This window comes from Balaenoptera borealis (assembly GCF_965194805.1).
Source record: "Balaenoptera borealis genome assembly, chromosome: X".
Lineage (NCBI taxonomy): Eukaryota > Metazoa > Chordata > Mammalia > Artiodactyla > Balaenopteridae > Balaenoptera > Balaenoptera borealis.
The window spans coordinates 33,125,698-33,146,338 of NC_138881.1; the positions used below are offsets into that span (position 1 = coordinate 33,125,698).

At 42.2% G+C, this 20,641-nt stretch overlaps 1 protein-coding gene, 1 long non-coding RNA gene and 1 pseudogene across 3 annotated transcripts in view; 1 reads left to right on the forward strand and 2 right to left on the reverse strand.

Annotated features, from left to right (window-relative positions):
- The window catches only part of LOC309621216, a 444,919-nt gene that overhangs the window by 125,442 nt on the left and 298,836 nt on the right, over positions 1 to 20,641 (reverse strand). The window lies entirely within an intron of this gene.
- PRRG1 (proline rich and Gla domain 1) overlaps positions 1 to 20,641 on the forward strand; it is a 370,248-nt gene that overhangs the window by 98,661 nt on the left and 250,946 nt on the right. The window lies entirely within an intron of this gene.
- On the reverse strand, positions 13,167 to 19,829 carry LOC309620933 (ferritin heavy chain pseudogene; annotated as a pseudogene). Its single transcript has one exon. The product of its transcript is annotated as a ferritin heavy chain pseudogene (transcript).

The window sequence follows — 20,641 nt, forward strand, 5'->3', positions numbered from 1 at the left end:
AGCCACTATGGAAAACAGTATGGAGGTTCCTCAAAAAACTAAAAATGGAGCTACCATATGACCTAGCAATTCCACTTATGAGTATACATAGGAAAGAAACAAAAACACTACTTCGAAAAGATACATGCACCCCAATGTTCATAGCAACATTATTTACTTTAGCCAAGATATGGAAGCAACCCAAGTGCCCATCAACAGATGAGTGGATAAAGAAGATGTAATATATATATACACATACATATATATGTATGTGTATATACAATGGAATACTACTCAGCCATAAAAAGAATGAAATTTTGCCATTTGCAACAACTTGATGGACTTGGAGGGCATTATGCTAAGTGAAATAAGTCAGACAGAGAAAGACAAATACTGTATGATATCACTTATATGTGGAATCTAAAAAATACAGCAAACTAGTGAACATAACAAAAAAAGAAACAGACTCACGCATATAGAGAACAAATTAGTGGTTACCAGTGGGGAGAGAGCAGGGAGGAGGGGCAATAGAGGGGTAGGGGATTAAGAGGCACAACCTATTATATATAAAATAAGCTACAGAGAGATATTGTAAAACACAGGGAATATAGCCAATATTCTATAACAACAATAAATGGAGCATAACCTTTAAAAACTGTGAATCACTACATTGTACACCTGCAACTTAGGTAATATTGTACATCAACTATATTTCAATTAAAACAGGAAAAAAAACTAGCATGTGGTAGGCAGAATAATGGCCCCCCAAAGATATTTACACCCTAATCCCTGGAATTTGTGAATATATTACTTTACATGACAAAAGAGAATTTGTCTGTGTGATTAAATTAAGAGCTTTGAAATGGGGAGATTGTCATGAATTACGTGGGTGGGCAAAATCTATTCACATGGGTTCGTAAAAGAGGAGAGATTTTCCCAGTTAATAGTCAGAGGAAGATGTGACTATGGAAGAATAGTGATAAGAGATGGGCTTTGCTGACTTTGAAGACTGAGGAAGACGGATACAAGCCAAGGAATGTTGGAAGCCTCTAGAAGCTGGAAAAGACAAAGAAACAGATTTTACCCTGGAGCTTCTGGAAGGAATTAAGTCCTGAATGCACCTTAATTTTAGCCTAGTGAGACCTGTGTTAGACTTCTGACCTACAGAACTATAAGAGAAATGTATGTTGGTTTTTTTGTTTTTTTCCCATGGAACGTGTTCCTTGATTTGATTTGATTTGATTTACAATGTTGTGTTAGTTTCAGGTGTACAGCAAAGTGAATCAGCTGCACATATATCCTTTTTTTTTAAAGATTCTTCTCCTGTATAGGTCATTACAGAGTATTGAATAGAGTTCCCTGTGCTATACAGTAGACCCTTATTAGTTATCTGTTCTATATATAGTAGTGTGTATACTTCAATTCCAGTCTCTCAATTTATCCCTCCCTGCTGGTAACCATAGGTTTGTTTTCTACATCTGTGACTCTATTTCTCTTTTGTAAATAAGTTATTTGTACCATTTTTTTTTTAGGTTCCACATATAAGTAGTATCATATATTTGTCTTTCTCCGTCTGACTTACTTCACTCAGTATGACAGTCTCTAGGTCCATCCATGTTGCGCAAATGGCATTATTTCATTCTTTTTTATGGCTGAGTGATATTCCATTGTACATATGTACCACATCTTCTTTATCCATTCCTCTGTCAATGACCATTTAGCTTTCTTCCATGTCTTGGCTATTGTAAATAATGCTACAGTCAACATTGGGATGCATGTATCTTTTCAAATTATGGTTTTCTCCGGACGTATGCCCAGAGTGGGATTGCTGGATCATATGGTAGTTCTCTATTTAGTTTTTTAAGGAACCTCCATACTGTTCTCCATAATGGTTGTACCAATTTACATTCCCACCAACAGTGTAGGAAGGTTCCCTTTTCTCCATACCCTCTCCAGCATTTATTGTTTGTACACTTTTTGATGATGGCCATTCTGACTGGTGTGAGGTGATACCTCCTTGTAGTTTTGATTTGCGTTTCTCTAATAATTAGAGATGTTGAGCATGTGCTTTTTGGCCATCTGTATGTTTCTTTGAAGAAATGTCTATTTAGGTCTTCTGCCCATTTTTCGATTAGGTTGTTTGTTTTTTTTTTGATATTGAACTGTATGGGCTGTTGGTAAATTTTGGAGATTAATCCCATGTCGGTTGTTTCATTTGCAAATATTTTGTCCCTATCTGTGAGTTGTCTTTTCGTTTTGTTTATGGCCTATTATGTTACCCTTGATTTCAATACTGTACTTCTGACTTATAGATGACATTTCTGTATATGGAGGTGGTTTTCCATCCTTTTTCAATGGGAAAGATCAATAGCTCATTGTCAAGGTAAAGAAGAGATTTGGATTGCCTTTACTTGTTGGACTAAAACTAGTTTTAGGGAAAGGTGTTTGACCCCTTTCTCCCAACCTAGTTTTCCTTGGTCAATTCAACTAATAACCATTACTATTTCTATATGCTTATTTCCAATGAGAGTGTACTTTTGTGAGGGCTGCACAGTATTTTATTCCCTCCTCCCCTCTCAACAGTTTGGAACACATAATAGGTCTCACATAATTGCTTAGTAGATTAACTACTAGTTACTTGGATTAACTAAACCAACACCTCAAATGTGGCCCACAATTGCCCACTGCCATTTTTTTCTATTATTATTATTTTTTGATTGAAGTAGAGTTGATTTACAATGTTGTGTTAATGACAGGTATTCCAAATTACAGGTAAGAATTTTTTTTTCTATTCATGCTGGAGTCAAGGGAATAAATAAATCAGCTCTTTGTTTCCCTCTTGAGCCAAAAACCAGTTGAGACGTAAGACACAAGAATCAAACAGATAAGAGAGAAAAATATCAGCTGTGTTACTCTAAGATTGAATTGTACAATGAAACGGAACATATGGCCATAATGAGTCCCCCAGAACCTCCCTTCCTGACAGCATGTCTGAGAATGCAGCCTCCCACTTGCAGGGGGAAATCATTCCTGCGGAACTTACCACAGGGAGTTTGTGAGAGAGGGTGAATCTTTGGGGTGGCGGGAGAGAGAGAGAGACAGACAGACAGACGGACAGAGAAGGGGTAAAGCTATAGAGCCACACTGTATTCGTTGGGTCTTGTGAGAGGCAGACTCTCAGACACAGGAGTGCAAAAATTTTATTGAGAGGTAAAGTTTTGAAAGATAAAAGAAGGAGAAAGCACAACTGGGCAGGAGAGCCTGGGATCTCAATGCACATTTGACAAAACGTCTGCCAAGCCATTGGGGAGCTCCACAGCAAGCACTGTCTATTCAAGGGGTACCACCTTGGGCTGAAATGCCAGGCCTTGGCACTCCTGCTATGTTCAGTCATTGGTTGCGGCTGCCCAAGAAGAAGAACATGGCTTTCAAAATCTGGAGGCTGTCAACTAACTTCACTTGTTGCAACTCACTGTCAAGTTCTTTCTTGAAGGGGGATCTGAGTGGCACCCCTCCAGGGCTGCCACACAGACCTACTGTGTTCCTCTTCCTACTGTCTCTGATTAGAAAAGTTACTCTTTCATCCCTGAAGAGGAATGGACAAGGGAGCAGAGAGAAGCTAGCTGTGTTGCTCCCATGTGTTTCTTTCTCAAGGAATGAAGTGGAAACACAGAAAGAAATACCAATTAAGGAAAGGTCCTTTACACCAACGTGTGAGACATAAGAAAGAATTCCCTCTGCTTCTTGCAACCAATACCATATAATCCCACTTGCCTTCTCAAAACGTCCTGTTAACTGGAGAACTTTTTATGTTGCCGAGCTAGAGGTCTGCAGGGGACTCTGCGTAGCAAGACGGAAGAGAAAATAAGTAGGGGTGAGGGTGACAAGAAGGGAGCCAATGACGCTGGGCGTTGTATGCAGGAAGGACAGGGAGAAAATCATTGTATCAAAGAAGGCTAAGAAGGGATTTGGGAGCAGATAAATGTCAGAGACATTAAAGTTGATTACTTTGGGTAGCATGATACAAATTCCTTCTTGATCTCCACTGTGGAATCTTAAGAAAGTCTACATTGCCCTCAGATGCTCTTGTGAGAGCGGATTCTTCACAGGATCCTCAGTGAGGTATTGACCCGTATGCCTGGAGAAATATACCATGCAACAGAACTTAGTAGCTGAGACACAGTCTACCTTAGGTCTGCGTGATGCCAAAACCTATGCTCTCAGCTGCTCAGCTCATACTGCTGTTGGTTGGCTTCCAAGGAGGGTGGCAGTGGTTCACAAAGTCAGTGGAACAGCTTAAAAATTATTTTGCCCTGAATATGCCAGAATTGTGGAGTTCCTTCTTTAATGGGCGTGTGTTCCAAAACCCGGGCTGTGGAGCCAGAGAGTAGAGACACACTCTTCTTTTTCCGTAGTTGCTCCAGAGTAACTCTGCCTGGTTAGTCAACCCCCAAGGGTTCACGTGACTCGACAAAGAAGATAGCCGAGATCCTCCCTATCGTTGCGTTCAGCCGTTACCGTGGAGTTTATCCTGGGTCCCCCCTGGAGTAGGTTACAGGTGATCAGAAGCAGTCCCTCTGGGGGGAACTACAAGCCCAAACAGCCAGACCAAAAGAAAGAAAATGCAGCCTCTGGTGGAGAGCAACGGAGAGAAGCTAAAAGCACAGTTCCTGGATATATAAAATGAATACCCTCAAATCCTCCCATCACTGCCATTATTGTTAGTACTCATAACAAATCAATTTTAGGAGTCAGAAAAGGTCTGTTTCTATCTCTTCCTTTTCCCCTAGGCTGCAGTGATTATTGCTCACCCTACTTCTGTCCAAACCCCGCTGCTTCTGATTCTCTCAGGTCTTCATCCCCTGGCCTCATTGCCCACTTTTCTTCTTCCGCTGCTGGTGCGCTTTCTCCTCTTCCATAGGCCAGCCTTTGGTCTCCTCTCACAATAAACATGGCAGCACAGAGCACGTAGTGCACTGAACTGCCACAGACAGAGGCCAAACAAGAATGGGACGAGTATTGACCTCACCTCTGGTTAGTAAGCCCCATGTTTCCTTTTCACTTTATATATATATATATATATATATATATATATATATATATATATATATATACTTTTAATTGAAGTATAGTTGATTTACAGTGTTGTGTTAATTTCTGCTCTACAGCAAAGTGATTCAGCTATATATATATATATATATATATATATATATATATATATATTCTGTTTTTTTACATTCTTTTCCATTATGGTTTATTATAGGATATTGAATATAGTTCTCTGTGCTATACAGTAGGACCTTGTTGTTTATCCATCCTATATATAAAAGCTTACATCTGCTAACCCCAGCCTCCCACTCCATCCCTTCCCCAACCCCTCCCCCTTGGCAACCACCAGTCTGTTTTCTACATCCAGGATTCTGTTTCTGTTTCATAGATAGGTTCATTTGTGTCCTACTTTAGATTCCACATATAAGTGATATCATATGGTATTTGTCTTTCTCTTCCTGACTTACTTCACGTAGTACGATAATCTCTAGTTGCATCCATGTTGCTGCAAATAGCATTATTTCATTCTTTTTTATGGCTGAGTAGTATTCTGTTGTATATATGTACCACCTCTTCTTTATCCATTCATCTGCCAATGGACATTTAGGTTGTTTCCATGTCTTGGCTATTGTGAATAGTGTTGCTATGAACATAGGGGTGCATGTATCTTTTTAAATTATAGTTTTGGATATATATGCCCAGGAGTGGGATGGCTGGATCATGTGGTAATTCTTTTTTTAGTTTTCTGAGGAACCTCCATACTGTTCTCCATAGTGGCGGCACCACCTTACATTCCCACCAACGGTGTAGGAGGGTTCCCTTTTCTCCACACCCTCTTCAGCATTTGTTGTTTGTAGACTTTTTAATGATGGCCATTCTGACCGGTGTCATTGTAGTTTTGATTTGCATTTCTCTAATAATTAGTGATGTTGAGCATCTTTTCATGAGGCTGTTGGCCATCTGTATGTCTTCTTTGGAGAAATGTCTACTTAGGTCTTCTGCCCATTTTTGGATTGGGTTGTTTGTTTTGTTGTTGTTGAGTTGTATGAAGCTCCATGTTTCCTTAATTCTCAAAAAGGAGACCATGAAACAAAATATAAGCCAACAAAAGTAAGCTATCATCATGACAATTCTAAGGTGTTCCATGTTAGGATTACATGAAGTATGGTTGCCTCATGAGGAGTATTTCAGAAAAGAGGTTAGCTGTTTAAAATATGTATTAGTACCCATCCAACACCATGGAGAGGAAGGTTGGTTGGTTTCTACAGGACCAGTTCCACTTATTCAGAAAAATTCCTATAGTAGAAAATTTACTCATTAATTCATATTACCTTATTATGAATATCACTTGGGAGAAAAAAGGTGTAGCAGATGCTGTTGATGCCCCACTCATATCCCCTTGACATTTCCCATGTCCATCCGTGCTGCCCAACTTCCAGCTGCCAGCACCTGCAGCTCTTTGCCTGAATCCTCTCTCTGGATCCTGGAGCCCTCTCTGCCCTCTGCCCTCCCAGAAGCAACCCTCAACCAATGACTGATGGAGTTACTGGATAAATATCCCCACTCCCTTGCCTCATGAGTAGAGTAAATCTGAGGCATGTTTTATCAGGAAGTTGCCCTTAGTGATCCTTCTCATCTATGCAAATTTTACTGGCTTCCTTCCCTTCCCTGCTTTACTTTTCTACTTGTTACTGGTATTTCCAGGGATTATCTGCCAAGTAAATACTTGGCATTTAAACCATTTTCTCAGGGTCACTTCTGGAAGAACAAAAACCAAGAAAATTTGCCTGACCCACTGCTTACTAAGCAACCTTTTGATTTGTAGTATAGTTACATTAATGGCTAATTTCTGGTAGGACGTTCTTGGGAGGTAATCTGTCCTGGTTATATGAGTCTTATCTGGCTGATTAGTGACTCTTGGAAATACTGTTGGTGTAAGTCAATCTTCTAGAACAGGGATTGGCAAACTACAACCTGTGTGTCAAATCTGACCAGCCAGCTGCTTTTATAAATAAAGTTTTATTGGGACTGCAGCGACACCCATTCATTTACATATTCTTTGTGGCTTTCACACTACAGTGACAGAGTTGAATAGCTGTGACTAAGACCATAGGTCTGTAAATTCTAAAATATTTACGCCTTACAGAAAAAGCCTGCTGATCCCTCATGTAGAACTGTTCTCATTTGGGTTCACTGAGGAAAAGAAAGCCATGTATTTGTGAATACGAGGGTCAGAACTTGGACCAATGGCATCTCACCAAACGGCAGCAGCTCAGCCTGAAATCCAGACTGATCACCACCCACTCAGTTTGTCCCCGTGTTTGGTTATAGCATGTCCAGAATCATGTCTTGAGAATTCTAGAGTAAAAATGAGCAGGAGGGCATGGGCTAGAAAGGAATATTGAGAAAGTGTCTTTTATTTTATTTTACTTTTTTTTTTTTTTGGACATAGATAAAACCATTTTTATTTTATGTATTTTTTCACATCTTTATTGGAGTATAATTGCTTTTCAGTGTTGTGTTAGTTTCTGCTGAACAACAAAGTGAATCAGCTATATGTATACATATATCCCCATATCCCCTCCTTCTTGAGCCTCCCTCCCACCCTCCCTATCCCACCCCTCTAGGTCGTCGCAAAGCATCGAGCTGATCTCCCTGTGCTATGCAGCAGCTTTCCGCTAGCCATCCATTTTACATTTGGTAGTGTATATATGTCCATGCTACTCTCTCACTTCGTCCCAGCTTCCCCTTCCTCTGCTGTGTCCTCAAGTCCATTCTCTACGTCTGCATCTTTATTCCTGCCCTGCCACTAGGCTCATCAGTACCGTTGTTTTAGATTCCATATATACGCTTTAGCATATGGTATTTGTTTTTCTCTTTCTGACTTACTTCACTCTGTATGACAGACTCTAGGTGCATCCACCTCACTACTAATAACTCAATTTCGTTCCTTTTTATGAATGAGTAATATTCCATTGTATATATGTGCCACATCTTCTTTATCCATTCATCTGTCGCTGGACACTTAGGTTGCTTCCATGTCCTGGCTATTGTAAATAGAGCTGCAGTGAACATTGTGGTCCATGACTCTTTTTGAATTATGGTTTTCTCAGGGTATATGCCCAGTAGTGGCATTGCTGGGTCATACGGTAGTTCTATTTTTAATTTTTTAAGGAACCTCCATACTGTTCTCCACAGTGGCTGTATCAATTTACATTCCCACCAACAGTGCAGGAGGGTTCCCCTTTCTCCACACCCTCTCCAGCATTTATTGTTTCTTAGATTTTTTGGTGATGGCCATTCTGACTGGTGTGAGGTGATACCTCATTGTGGTTTTGATTTGCATTTCTCTAATGATTAGTGATGTTGAGCATCTTTTCATGTGTTTGTTGACAATCTCTATGCCTTCTTTGGAGAAATGTCTATTTAGGTCTTCCACCCATTTTTGGATTGGGTTGTTTGTTTTTTTGATATTGAGCTGCTTGTGTATTTTGGAGATTAATCTTTTGTCAGTTGCTTCATTTGCAAATATAGAAAGTGTCTTTTAAAATGAGGTTCATCCGCACACTTGAAAATTTCTCTCCAAAAGATGTTCTTTCTTGATTGGCCTGGTGCTTGCTTATCATCCCATTGTGCTATACCCTCTTGGATCTTACAGGCTCAGCATTAATTATTAATCAATTTGAAACTGGTTAATGGAGGTCCTCTGTATGTGATCCTACGCTGTGGATGCCATGATTCTAGCTAGCTTGAGCTCCTTCTGCATAGAGACACTTTCTATTCTTTCTTGTCAACCGTCTAACCCCCAACAATCGATAAAACCGTATTCTATATATAATAAATGCTCAGTAAACTTTGTCTCATATCCATCACACACAGACTCCTACCCTTGAGCCAACATGGTAATAAAACTGGAATCATATGCCAAATATGAAGTAATTGTGCATAACAGGTGAGTGATAAGGAATATAGGTTTGAAATATGCGAACACAGTGGGTGAAATCCTTCATCCTGGCCATCCAGGCTTATTTTCCGACATTCGAATGGAACAAATTGCTAAGTCACAAAATTTTACACCTGAGCCCTTCCTGAGTAGGTAATAATGAAACTAGAAAAGAAAGAATAAATCTGACCCCTTTGGGAAATTAACCAGATTGCATAAACTCTATGTCTTGTTATGAAATCCTTTCGGCCAGAGACTACTTACTAAAAACTTGTTTTTGCTCTATCATCCACAGTCTAGTAGGGGGATAAAATAGGTAAGCCAATAACGACATTTAGACATTGGAAAGAATAGCCTACCACTACATTTATTGTCTCGACTCTCTCACTTCTATTCATTTTTTAATCCACTGTGATCTGGCCTTTATTTTCAGTTAGGTTCAGCTTACCATTTTTTTTTTTTAAAGTTCCTATTACATGTATGCTAGTACTTAAGAAGAGGGGGAAAAAACCCACATATTCCCTGCCCTCAAGGATTCTATAGCCTATTAAGGAATGTGTATAATGTGCATGTGTATAAAAAAATTATCATACAGAGTGGTAAGTGCGATTGAAAGAAATGAAGTAGGAGTTGTATTGCCTCTGTTTAAGGGTGGATTTTACGTTGAGTTTTCTGGAAACAGAGCCTGAGACAGGGGTTTATTGAAGGACTATACTCAGGGGAAAACTGTACACAAGTAAGGGAAGCCGAATAGGGCAGGAGAAGGAGTCAAGCAAGGATGTGATCTTAGGCAAAATCTAACCTTGTCTTGACACAAGACAGATTCTGGAGCACAAATCTCACTGCAGAGACAGGGCAAAGGGTTCAGGCTCTTGTGCCTCTATCATTGGCCGTCCCAGTTAGCCAAGGGCACTCCTGAGAACATCACAGATGTAAGCTGTCAGCCACAGCACTCACAAGCAGCTGGGGGTTTGGCTATCCTGGCTGGTCCAATTGATCTGGGCAGAGCACCAATAGCATCTACAAAACGAGGGTTAGAAAAAACTAGATGATATGTTTATCACTTTGGGCAGCCCAACATCTGAGCACCCTTCCTGTTTGGGGAAAAATGTCAAGACAGGAAACACTCCCATTTACCATTGCAACAAAAAGAATAAAATACCTAGGAATAAGCCTACCTAGAGGAGGTAAAAGACCTGTACTCAGAAAACTATAAGACACTGATGAAAGAAATCAAAGGTGACACAAACAGATGGAGAGATATACCATGTTCTTGGATCGGAAGAATCAATATTGTGAAAATGACTGTACTACCCAAAGCAAGCTACAGATTCAGTGCAATCCCTATCAAATTTCCAGTGGCTTTTTTTTTTTACAGAACTAGAACAAAAAATCTTAAAACTTGTATGGAGACACAAAAGACCCCAAAGAGCCAAAGCAGTCTTGAGGGAAAAAAACAGAGCTGGAGGAATCAGACTCCCTGACTTCAGACTATACTACAAAGCTACAGTAATCAAGACAATATGGTACTGGCACAAAAACAGAAACATAGATCAATGGAACAGGATAGAAAGCCCAGAGATAAACCCATGCACCTATGGTCAACTAATCTGTGACAAAGGAGGCAAGAACATAAAATGGAGAAAAGACAGCCTCTTCAAAAAATGGTGCTGGGAAAACTGGACAGCTACATGTAAAAGAATGAAATTAGAACACTCCCTAACACCATACACAAAAATAAACTCAAAATGGATTAAAGACCTAAATGTAAGGCCAGACACTCTAAAACTCCTAGAGGAAAACATAGGCAGAACACTCTATGACATAAATCACAGCAAGATCCTTTTTGACCCACCTCCTAGAGAAATGGAAATAAAAACAAAAGTAAACAAATGGGACCTAATGAAACTTCAAAGCTTTTGCACAGCAAAGGAAACCATAAACAAGTCGAAAAGACAACCCTCAGAATGGGAGAAAATATTTGCAAATGAAGCAACTGACAAAGGATTAACCTGCAGAATTTACAAGCAGCTCATGCAGCTCAATATCAAAAAAACAAACAACCCAATCCAAAAATGGACAGAGGACCTAAATAGACATTTCTCCAAAGAAGATATACAGATTGCCAGCAAACACATGAAAGAATGCTCAACATCACTAATCATTAGAGAAATGCAAATCAAAACTACAATGAGGTATCACCTCACACCAGTCAGAATGGGCATCATTAAAAATCTACAAACAATAAATGCTGGAGAGGGTGTGGAGAAAAGGGAACCCTCTTGCACTGTTGGTGGGAATGTAAATTGATACAGCCACTATGGAGAGCTGTATGGAGGTTCCTTAAAAAACTAAAAATAGAACTACCATATGACCCAGCAATCCCAGTACTGGGCATATACCCTGAGAAAACCATAATTCAAAAAGAGTCATGGACCACAATGTTCACTGCAGCTCTATTTACAATAGCCAGGACATGGAAGCAACCTAAGTGTCCATCAACAGATGAATGGATAAAGAAGATGTGGCACATATATACAATGGAATATTACTCATTCATAAAAAGGAACGAAATTGAGTTATTTGTAGTGAGGTGGTTGGGCCTAGAGTCTGTCCTACAGAGTGAAGTAAGTCAGAAGGAGAAAAACAAATACCGTATGCTAACGCATATATATGGAATCTAAAAAAAAAAAATGGTTCTGAGGAACCTAGGGGCAGGACAGGAATAAAGATGCAGATGTAGAGAATGGACTTGAGGACACGGGGAGCGGGAAGGGTAAGCTGGGACGAAGTGAGAGAGTGGCATGGACATATATACACTACCAAATGTAAAACCGATAGCTAGTGGGAAGCAACCGCATAGCACAGGGAGATCACCTTGGTGCTTTGTGACCACCTAGAGGGGTGGGATAGGGAGGGTGGGAGGGAGACGCATGAGGGAAGAGATATGGGGATATATGTATATGTATAACTGATTCACTTTGTTATAAAGCAGAAACTAAGATACTGTTGTAAAGCAATTATACTCCAATAAAGATTTAAAAAAAAAGAGGGAGGGGATATGGGGATGTATGTATACGTATAGCTGATTCACTTTGTTATGCAGCAGCAACTAACACAACAATGTAAAGCAATTGTACTCCAATAAAGATGTTAAAAAAAAGCAAAGAAAGACAGATGGGAGACAAGACTCGACTCCATATGATGTTTCCCATTTTCTGAGCAAAGTTCTACGGCCTTCCTCGTCGGCTACCAGACATCCTTCTAAAAATGCCTTTTCTGTTTTGATTAGCCAGGGTCCAATTTTGTGGTTTGCCACCAAGAACCCTGACAAGTACAGAGATTATGGACATTGTTAGGTCATAGATGATTAGAGCCTGAAAAAGATGGGGGTGTCAGGTAAGAGGAGAGCTAATGGAGAGGAAAGGGATGTTCAGACTGAGTAAGGCCAGAAGTCTAGGGTCGACTCTGAAATGTTTTACTTGTGAGACTACCAGAAGGTGTGGCAAATCTAGGGGGAGTTTAGTGAAGGGGCAATGAGTTCATCTGGGGACTTGTGGAATCTGAGTTTTCTGGCGACATCCAGAAGGAGATGTCTCACAGATGGCTGTGCAAATGTCATAGTCAAGGGAAGCGTCTGGGAGTGGGGGGAGAGAGAGAGAGAGAGAGAGAGAGAGTAAGATTGGCCCATGGATGTGGCGGAATTGGAGGGGAAATATATATTGAACAAGGGTTGAAGAAGCCAACAGCAGAATGCAGGAGGATGGTTAGCTTTATGTAGTTCTCCGTAGATAAACCTTAGGTAAACCGCGAAAGGACAAGGAAGGTAAGAAAAGAAGGACACTGTTAACAACTACAGAATGATCAAGCAGGGCAAGTGCTGAAAAGAGACTAATGGTAATGTGAATCAGTAAGCCAGTGATTACTTTTGAGAGAGGAGTTTTGGTAGAGTTCCTTAAAGGGAAAAAACTCTCCCTCCTCCTGTGTCACGTAAATCCACTGCCTCTCCCCTGTCTCCTCTGGGTCTTCTTTCATTAACTGTATCCCAGTGCACTCCTGAATTTGTAACCTTTCCCACTCTATTGGCTCCTCTGCAGGAAATGAACATAGCTAAAATACCCTTTCCACTCTTCTCCACTTGTAGAACTCCAGTTCCTCTTTGAAGACTCAGTGTTACCTCCACAGCGGACGTTGCCCTACGACCCAGGTAAGATTTAGACCCCTTTCCCCTCCTGCACTCACACGGCACCTTGTAAGCCTCCTCTTTTACATCTTACTCAGATAGATTGGTGCTATCTCTCTGTGTGTCCATCTTTTCCACCACGCTTGTGAGCAGGAACTGTGCCCTAGTCATATTCTATTCCTAGTGCCAAGCACAGCGCAGAAAACTGCAAAGAATCCAGGATAATTTGTTGAAAGAATTTGGCTAAACATTCTTGGCTATTTTAATTGGGCTATTTGGCTAAAGATTTCAAAAGCTGCATGAATGCTCCCTCCTAGAATGTTTTATTTTAGGTGTATTTCTTGAATTATGGTTCTAAAAAATATTTTAAGGTGGAACTTTTACTTCTCCGTCAACTTTATAGAAGGATTAAACTTTGGGGAGAAAAAAAACCATGCCCAGGGAATTAGCGCACAGAAAAAAAAAAAGAGAATAAATCTCCTCGTTGCATGTGGCATAGTTAATATCAGATATAACATGTGGTAAACCAAAAGTAATGTTACCAAAAAATAAACGTTAAAATACAGATTAAAGGGAAGGAGTCTATTCGTCCTCAGGCAAGGCAGTCGCTTTGCATATTAATGAAACTTAAATGCCTCACAGTAAGAAAAAGGATTGGAATAGATTGCAGTAACTTAAAAATGAGTACACTTTAAACAGCTTCTGTGATGAATGTGTGATTATGGAGAATCAAAATGGCTAGTCCCACTCTGATGCTCCCAGAAGAGAGATGACTGCTGGCCCTTAATTAACAAAGCCACATGTGGAGCCGAGGAAACTGAAGACACAAAGAAAGTTGACAGGTTGACTTGCTGAAATACGCAAAGATGTCAGTCTGGAAGGTGACAACTACAATTCTGGGGAGTGTGAGGGTTAGGGATGTGTATAAAATATTATAAACATCCAAGCCATTCTAGAATATTCATTGAAAGTGACAGAAAAATGGAAGGCAACAGGAAAAGACAAAGAGCTGCGTAAAGACAGGTGAAAAGTTTCAAATATTTGACGGCTTGAGATGACTTCAGGGCTTGTGGCAAATTACCGTAAAACATGGCTTGGCAAAGGTCTCCTGTAACGTTTTAGGCTTTGCAGGCCACACGGTCTTTGTTGCAATGACTGACTCTGCAGTTGTAGCGAGTATGCAACCACAGACAATAGGTAATTGATCGGGTGCGGCAGTGTTCCAGTAAAACTTTGTTTATCAAAACCCTTGGGGGCCAGATTTGGCTTGCAGACTGTGGTTTGCCAGCCCGTACTCTAAAAACACCAGTTTGTGACAAAACAGCACATTGCGCAAAAGCTAGTATGTAAATATGTGTGTGTGATCAATAATTGTCGGTTCAATCATTGTTGTTCGGGTGTTTTTTGTGCTTGGTATGTTTTTATTGTGCTTGGTCCGGTACTTCCATGAGGGTATGGCTGAGTGAGTTGGTTAAATCGAGGCAGCAGTGTTATTTTCCAGCGTCCCAGGCGATTCCAAGGTGCAGCCACGTTTAACAAATAGGATGCTGAAGAATGCTACGCAAAATTCAATGTGCATATTATTCATCACCTGGGGTCTTGTTAAAATGCAGATTCTGATTCAGTAGGTCTGAGGTAGAGCTTGGGATTTTGCATGTCTAACAGACTGTCGGATGACACTGACCTGCCGGTCCAGGGACCACATTTTGAGTAGCAAGGTGCTTGCACTGGCTTTCAATGCCTGGGATGTCTAGGTCCTGCCCCTGAGACTGATGTAATTGGTCTGGGAGGTGGCCTGGGCATTGAGAGCTCTAAAAACTCCCAGGTGGCTCTAAGGTGCAGCAAAGCTTGAGAACCTCTGGGCTAAATCAAGTGCGTGGTGACATAAGTTTTTGTTATTATGTTATCAGTAGCCCTGTTGCCCATTCTCCCCTGCGAATCCACGCATTCCTCTCCTTTTCAGGTCCAAACATCCAGAAGGTGGGTGGGATCAGGATGAGCTTTTCATCCGTTCAGTCTTTCCCACCTCTGAGGAGTGGACTGTAGTTCAGGATGGAAAGAGGAGGGAGGCTCAGGCAACCTGGGTTGGGGAAGAATAAGCAAAAAAATTGTCCTAGGGGCCGATTTAAAGGGGAGGCTGATTGAGACAAATGGGGAATTACCACAGAGGGCTGTCACAGCAGAACTCACCTCCAGGCGTGGGCCTGAGTTTGGGGCACTGAAAACAGCAATCTACCCTCCTGAAGCCTGGCAGCAACTGGCAGCCAAGCAGCTAGGAAGGATTTCTCCTTCGTGATGTGCAGAGTGACACGGTTGGTCGAAATGCAAGAGAGACCCCTAGTGGCAAAGTATAAATGTGAAATCCTTTCATCAACAAATCATAAACACCACAGATGAACTTAGAAGTAAGTGAATGATAATGATGGTAATGATGATAAATGATGGCTTACAAATAATATATGTACTATATGTGCCAGGCACTGTTGTAAGTATTTAGAAAATATTAACTCATTTAATCTCAGCAACCCAATGGGGTTGATGCTTTTAAAAAAATTTAGTTGGTTTACAATATGTTTCTGGTGTACAGCAGAGTGATTCAGTTATACATATATATTCTTTTTCATATTCTTTTTTCTTATTGTTTATTACAAGATATGGAGTATAGTTCCCTGTGCTATACAGTAGGACGTTGTTGTTTACCTGTTTTGCATACAGTAGCTTGTATCTGCTAATCCCAAACTCCTAATTTATACCGCCTCCCCCCTTCACCTTTGGTAACCATAAGTTTGTTTTCTATGTCTGTGAGTCTGTTTTTGTTTTGTAAATAAGTTCATTTGTATCATATTTTAGGTTCCACATATAAGTGATATCATATGACATTTGTCTTTCTCTGTGTGACTTAACTTCACTTAGTATGATAATCTCTAGGTCCATCCGTGTTGCTGCAAATGGCATTATTTCATTCTTTTTTATGGCTGAGTAATAGTCCATTGTATGTATATACCACATCTTCTTTATCCACTCATCTGTCGATGGCCACTTAGGTTGCTTCCATGTCTTGGCTGTTGTAAATAGTGCTGCTATGAACACTGGGGTGCACGTATCTTTACGAATTATAGTTTTGTACAGATATATGCCCAGGAGTGGGATTGCTGGATCATGCTGTAGCTCTATTTTTCGTTTTTTAAGAAACCTCCAGACTGTTCTCCACAGTGGCTGCATCAATTTACATTCCCACCAACAGTGCGGGAGGGTTCCCTTTTCTCCACACCCTCTCCAGCATTTGTTGTTTGTAGATTTTCTGATGATGCCCGTTCTAACTGGTGGGAGGTGATACCTCATTGTAGTTTTGATTTGCATTTTTCTGAGAATTAGTGATGTTGAGCATCTTTTCATGTGCTTCTTGGCCATCTGTATGTCTTCTTTGGAGAAATGTCTTCTGCCCATTTTTTGATAGGGTTGTTTGTTTTTTTTGTTATTGACTTGTATGAGCTGTTTGTATATTTTGAATATTAAGCCCTTGTCAGTCGCATCATTTGCAAATATTTTCTCCAATGGGGTTGACACTTTTATTATCCCTGTTTTACATATGAGGAAACTGAGGCGCAGAGAAGTGAAATAACATGCCCAAGTTCCCCCAATTTAGCAAGTGGCTAAACTGGGATTTGAATCCAGCCAACCTGTGGTGAAGGATCCGAGACACCAAACTGTTTCTCCAAAACAGGAGAGTAAGAAGGATCTTCAGACAATTTATAGTTATAAACACTCACAAACAGCTGCTCAGCCTGTGCTTCCTCATATCTAGAGGAGAACAGTTTATATATATATATATATACATATATATATATATATATATATATATGTATATATATATATATATGTGTGTGTGTGTGTGTGTGTGTATGTATGTATGTATTGAGACTGTATCAGAGAGAGAGCAGGGACCTCAAAGCAGACAGAGAAAGAGCGAAAAAAACAAGTTTGACTAAAAAGAGTAAAGGGGGAAATACCATTCAACACCATTTTTCTGGAAATTAAACTCAAAGGACCATAATCCTCATTTTTAAGAAAGTATTGAAGCACAGTTATGGGGAAATGTAGAAAGAAATGACTCCTTAGCTAAACTTGTTCATATTTCAGTAAATGTTGAAAGCAATCTAGTTAACTCTAAAATGACTCAAGCTACTCGTGTGTCTTTGAATATAGGATACAAAGTCTGAAAATTTCTAACTCTGACCTTTGTAAACTGTACACGACACAGAAGAAACAATACGTTTTGAGTATTTTTTCTCAGACCTAGACAACCTTAGGGCTTACATGGGAACAGATTTCATCTGCTCAAATAGAGAATGGACTGAGAGAGGGGAAGAGTTTTAAAAGGGGAACAGAAAAAAACAAACAAACAAACAAACATAGAAAAGCAGGTCTGTCGTTTCCTTGGGAAATCCTTTTACTGGGAAATAATTGTCTTTCTACCTATAGTCAAGAAGACAAGGTAATAGGCTAATGCCTCTCCACATTCTAGAAAGGAGAAACCAGAGACCACACTGAGATTAAGAACAGGCTGATCTTGAGATAAACTCTGAGCAGACACAGGTGGCCACAGTCTGGAATGAGGCAGTGGTCCAAGTGGGACCAGCAGCTCTCTAGGTGTTCCAGTGTCTCATCCCATCCTCTGAGTGTTGGCTGCTCTGGGTTTGGGGCCGCCTGTGCCATAATCTCTCTGCTTCCTTTCTGGTGAGCTTATCTACTCCATGACCTCAACCCATCTATGTATATATAGGCTAATATGTCCCATATGTATTTTTCCAAACCTGACATGCCCCCTGAGTTCCAGGTTCATTTTTCTGGCTACCTGCATGACAGTTGCACTTGGGTATCTAATAGGCATCTCAGATTTTACATGACATGCCTTCCCAGCTCCTCGAGTCCCCCTGCAAATACCCCCAGATTAATAAATAGCACGACCATCAGCCAGGGTGTTCAAATCCAAGCTTGAGCCTAGATGATGATTTTCGTCATTTCCCATTCCTCACCTCTGGTCCATAAAGCAGCTCCTGTAGACTCCTCCAGTTCATCTGAAATTTGCCTGCATCTCTTCGTTTCCTCTACCAACACCGCCGTTCAAGCCACCATTGTCTCTCTGGGCCTGCTACAGTTATCTCTTAACTGGTCTTTCAGCTTCAACTCTCCTCATCCTCTACATTCTTCAAAGCAGCCAGAGTCAGAGTAACTTGGCTTAACGTTCAGAGAGCTTTATGCTACTTGATATTCAACATCACAAATTGACCTTCAGCCTGGACCTTATATTTTTCACTCCTTCTATTGAGGTAATTTGGGGTTTGGGGTACCATGTTACCGTAATGGAAGAAAGAGTACGGTAAAACAGCCTACATTTGCATGTGTTGTAAGGGCAATATGCATGTCCAGCATGGTGACTAGGGAGTCACCCCTACGTTTGTGTGCAGGCCAGCCTGAGGCTCGCTCAGTTACCATTATCACTGTCGCTCAGGGTGAGCTTGTCAAAGAGGGACCCTGCCAAGCTGGCTTCTGGGGTCTCCATCTTGCTTCCCAGAATCAACAAACACTAACATTTACATATTTTAGTGAACTCAAAGTTTTCAGGTAAAGTTTAAGGACCCTTTATTTTAATCCCTGTCCCATCCCATTCCCTTCATTCTTCCTCCAGAAGCAACACTACTGTGATTTTTATACCATGGTTTTATACTCCTGCTATTCGCAGGCACCCGCATTCAGCAGGGCCTCACCTCACCACCCCCCATATACCCACATTGTTTATAAGGGGAAGATGGATTTCGCACTTTCCAGGGCCCCATGGAACGCCTTCTCCCTCCCTCTGTGGAGATCCTGACCTGCCTGTGGGTGGGGCATGGGTGGGGGGAGAGCCTCCTGGATACCTGTTTTAAAAAGTGAGAGATTTGCCCACATGAATCAACCAGAGACCTTTATTTATTTATGAACCAATAACTTTATTGGAAGAAGTGGCAGAACTGGAAGAAAAAAACTTAAGTGAACTTCTTCTGCAAGGGCACTATTGCCGTCTGCATGGCAGGCACGGTGACCAGGGCTCTGGTCACCCCGTGGCTCTGGGGAAGTCCAGGCTCAGTTCTTCTTGTCGCTGTCGCCCAGGGTGAGCTTGTCAAAGAGGTACCCTGCCAGGTCGGCGTCCGGGGCCCCCATCATGCTCAGGGTGGTGACATGACCCTCCAGCTCTCTGATGAACGCCACCTGCTGGCCGAGGTAGTGAGTTGCCAGGAAGAGACACAGGTCGGGGTCGCTCTTGTCGGTGGCCAGCTGGTGCAGGTCGAGCAGGCTCCGGTTCACGCGCTTCTCCAGGCACAAGGTGTACCACATGGCCTTGAGGCCGCTCTTCCACTCGTCACTGGCTGGCTTCCTGATGTCTTGGAAGTGGAGGCGGCCCCCGCGCTGGTTCTGCAGGCGCATCAGGCCCTGGGCCCGCTCGCTGTGCTCGTGGGAGCGGCGCAGGAAGAACCCGGTGAAGTGCTTCAAGGCCTCGTTGTCGCGGTTGAGGTAAAAGGCCACGGCCAGGCACACGGAGGAGGCGTGGCGCTCCAGGGTGAAATGGCTGTTGACGGCGGCCTCGCAGTCGGGGTGGTAGGTCTGGCGCACCTTCGGGGGTGGCGCGGGCAGCATGGCGGCTGGCGCAGGCAGCATGGTGGGTGGCGCAGGCAGCATGGCGGCTGGCGCGGGCAGCATGGCGGCTGGCGCGGGCAGCCTGGCGGGTAGCCTGGTGGGCGGCGTGGGCAGCCTGGCGGGCAGCATGGCGGGCGGCGCGGGCAGCCTGGCGGGTAGCATGGCGGGTGGCGCGGGCAGCCTGGCGGGCGGCGCGGGCAGCATGGCGGCTGGCGCAGGCAGCATGGCGGGCGGCGCGGGCAGCCTGGTGGGCCTGAAGGCCAAGGGGAAGGTGGTGTGGAAGCGGGCCCTGCAGGGCCGCAGGCGGCGGTGGCCTCGGAGTATCCCCAGGGTGGGCGATGAGGGTGGCCGGAGCCGCTGGGCTCCGAGCCGGGTGGCAGATGGCTGGATGCCGGCTCTGGGATGGACCCGAAATGGGGTCCGTTATGGGAGTTAGGCGGTGGGCTTCCGGTTCTGTTACCGGAAGAGGTCGCGTGGGGTGGGCGGGGCACGAACGCTGCACCCACGTTCCCTCAAAGCCTGGGTGAGGCAGGGTGACTTTGACCTGAGCACTTGGTATCTATTAAGTTTTTAACTTTGCAAAAATATTTCGGTTTCCAAGGACTTTCTCTTGTTCTCTAATTGCTCCCTCTTATAGCACCCTGTTCTCATTTTATAAACCCATTGTCTTCCTTAAAATTCTGAGAATATGAATTTGTAGTTTTTGGTACTGTTCTCTTCCGTTTCCTGTGTTATAGTTGTTTTTTCCTCCAGAAATTGTTCTGTTTGTTCATCATGATCTTCTCTTTCACTTTCCTCCAATATCTGGCAAA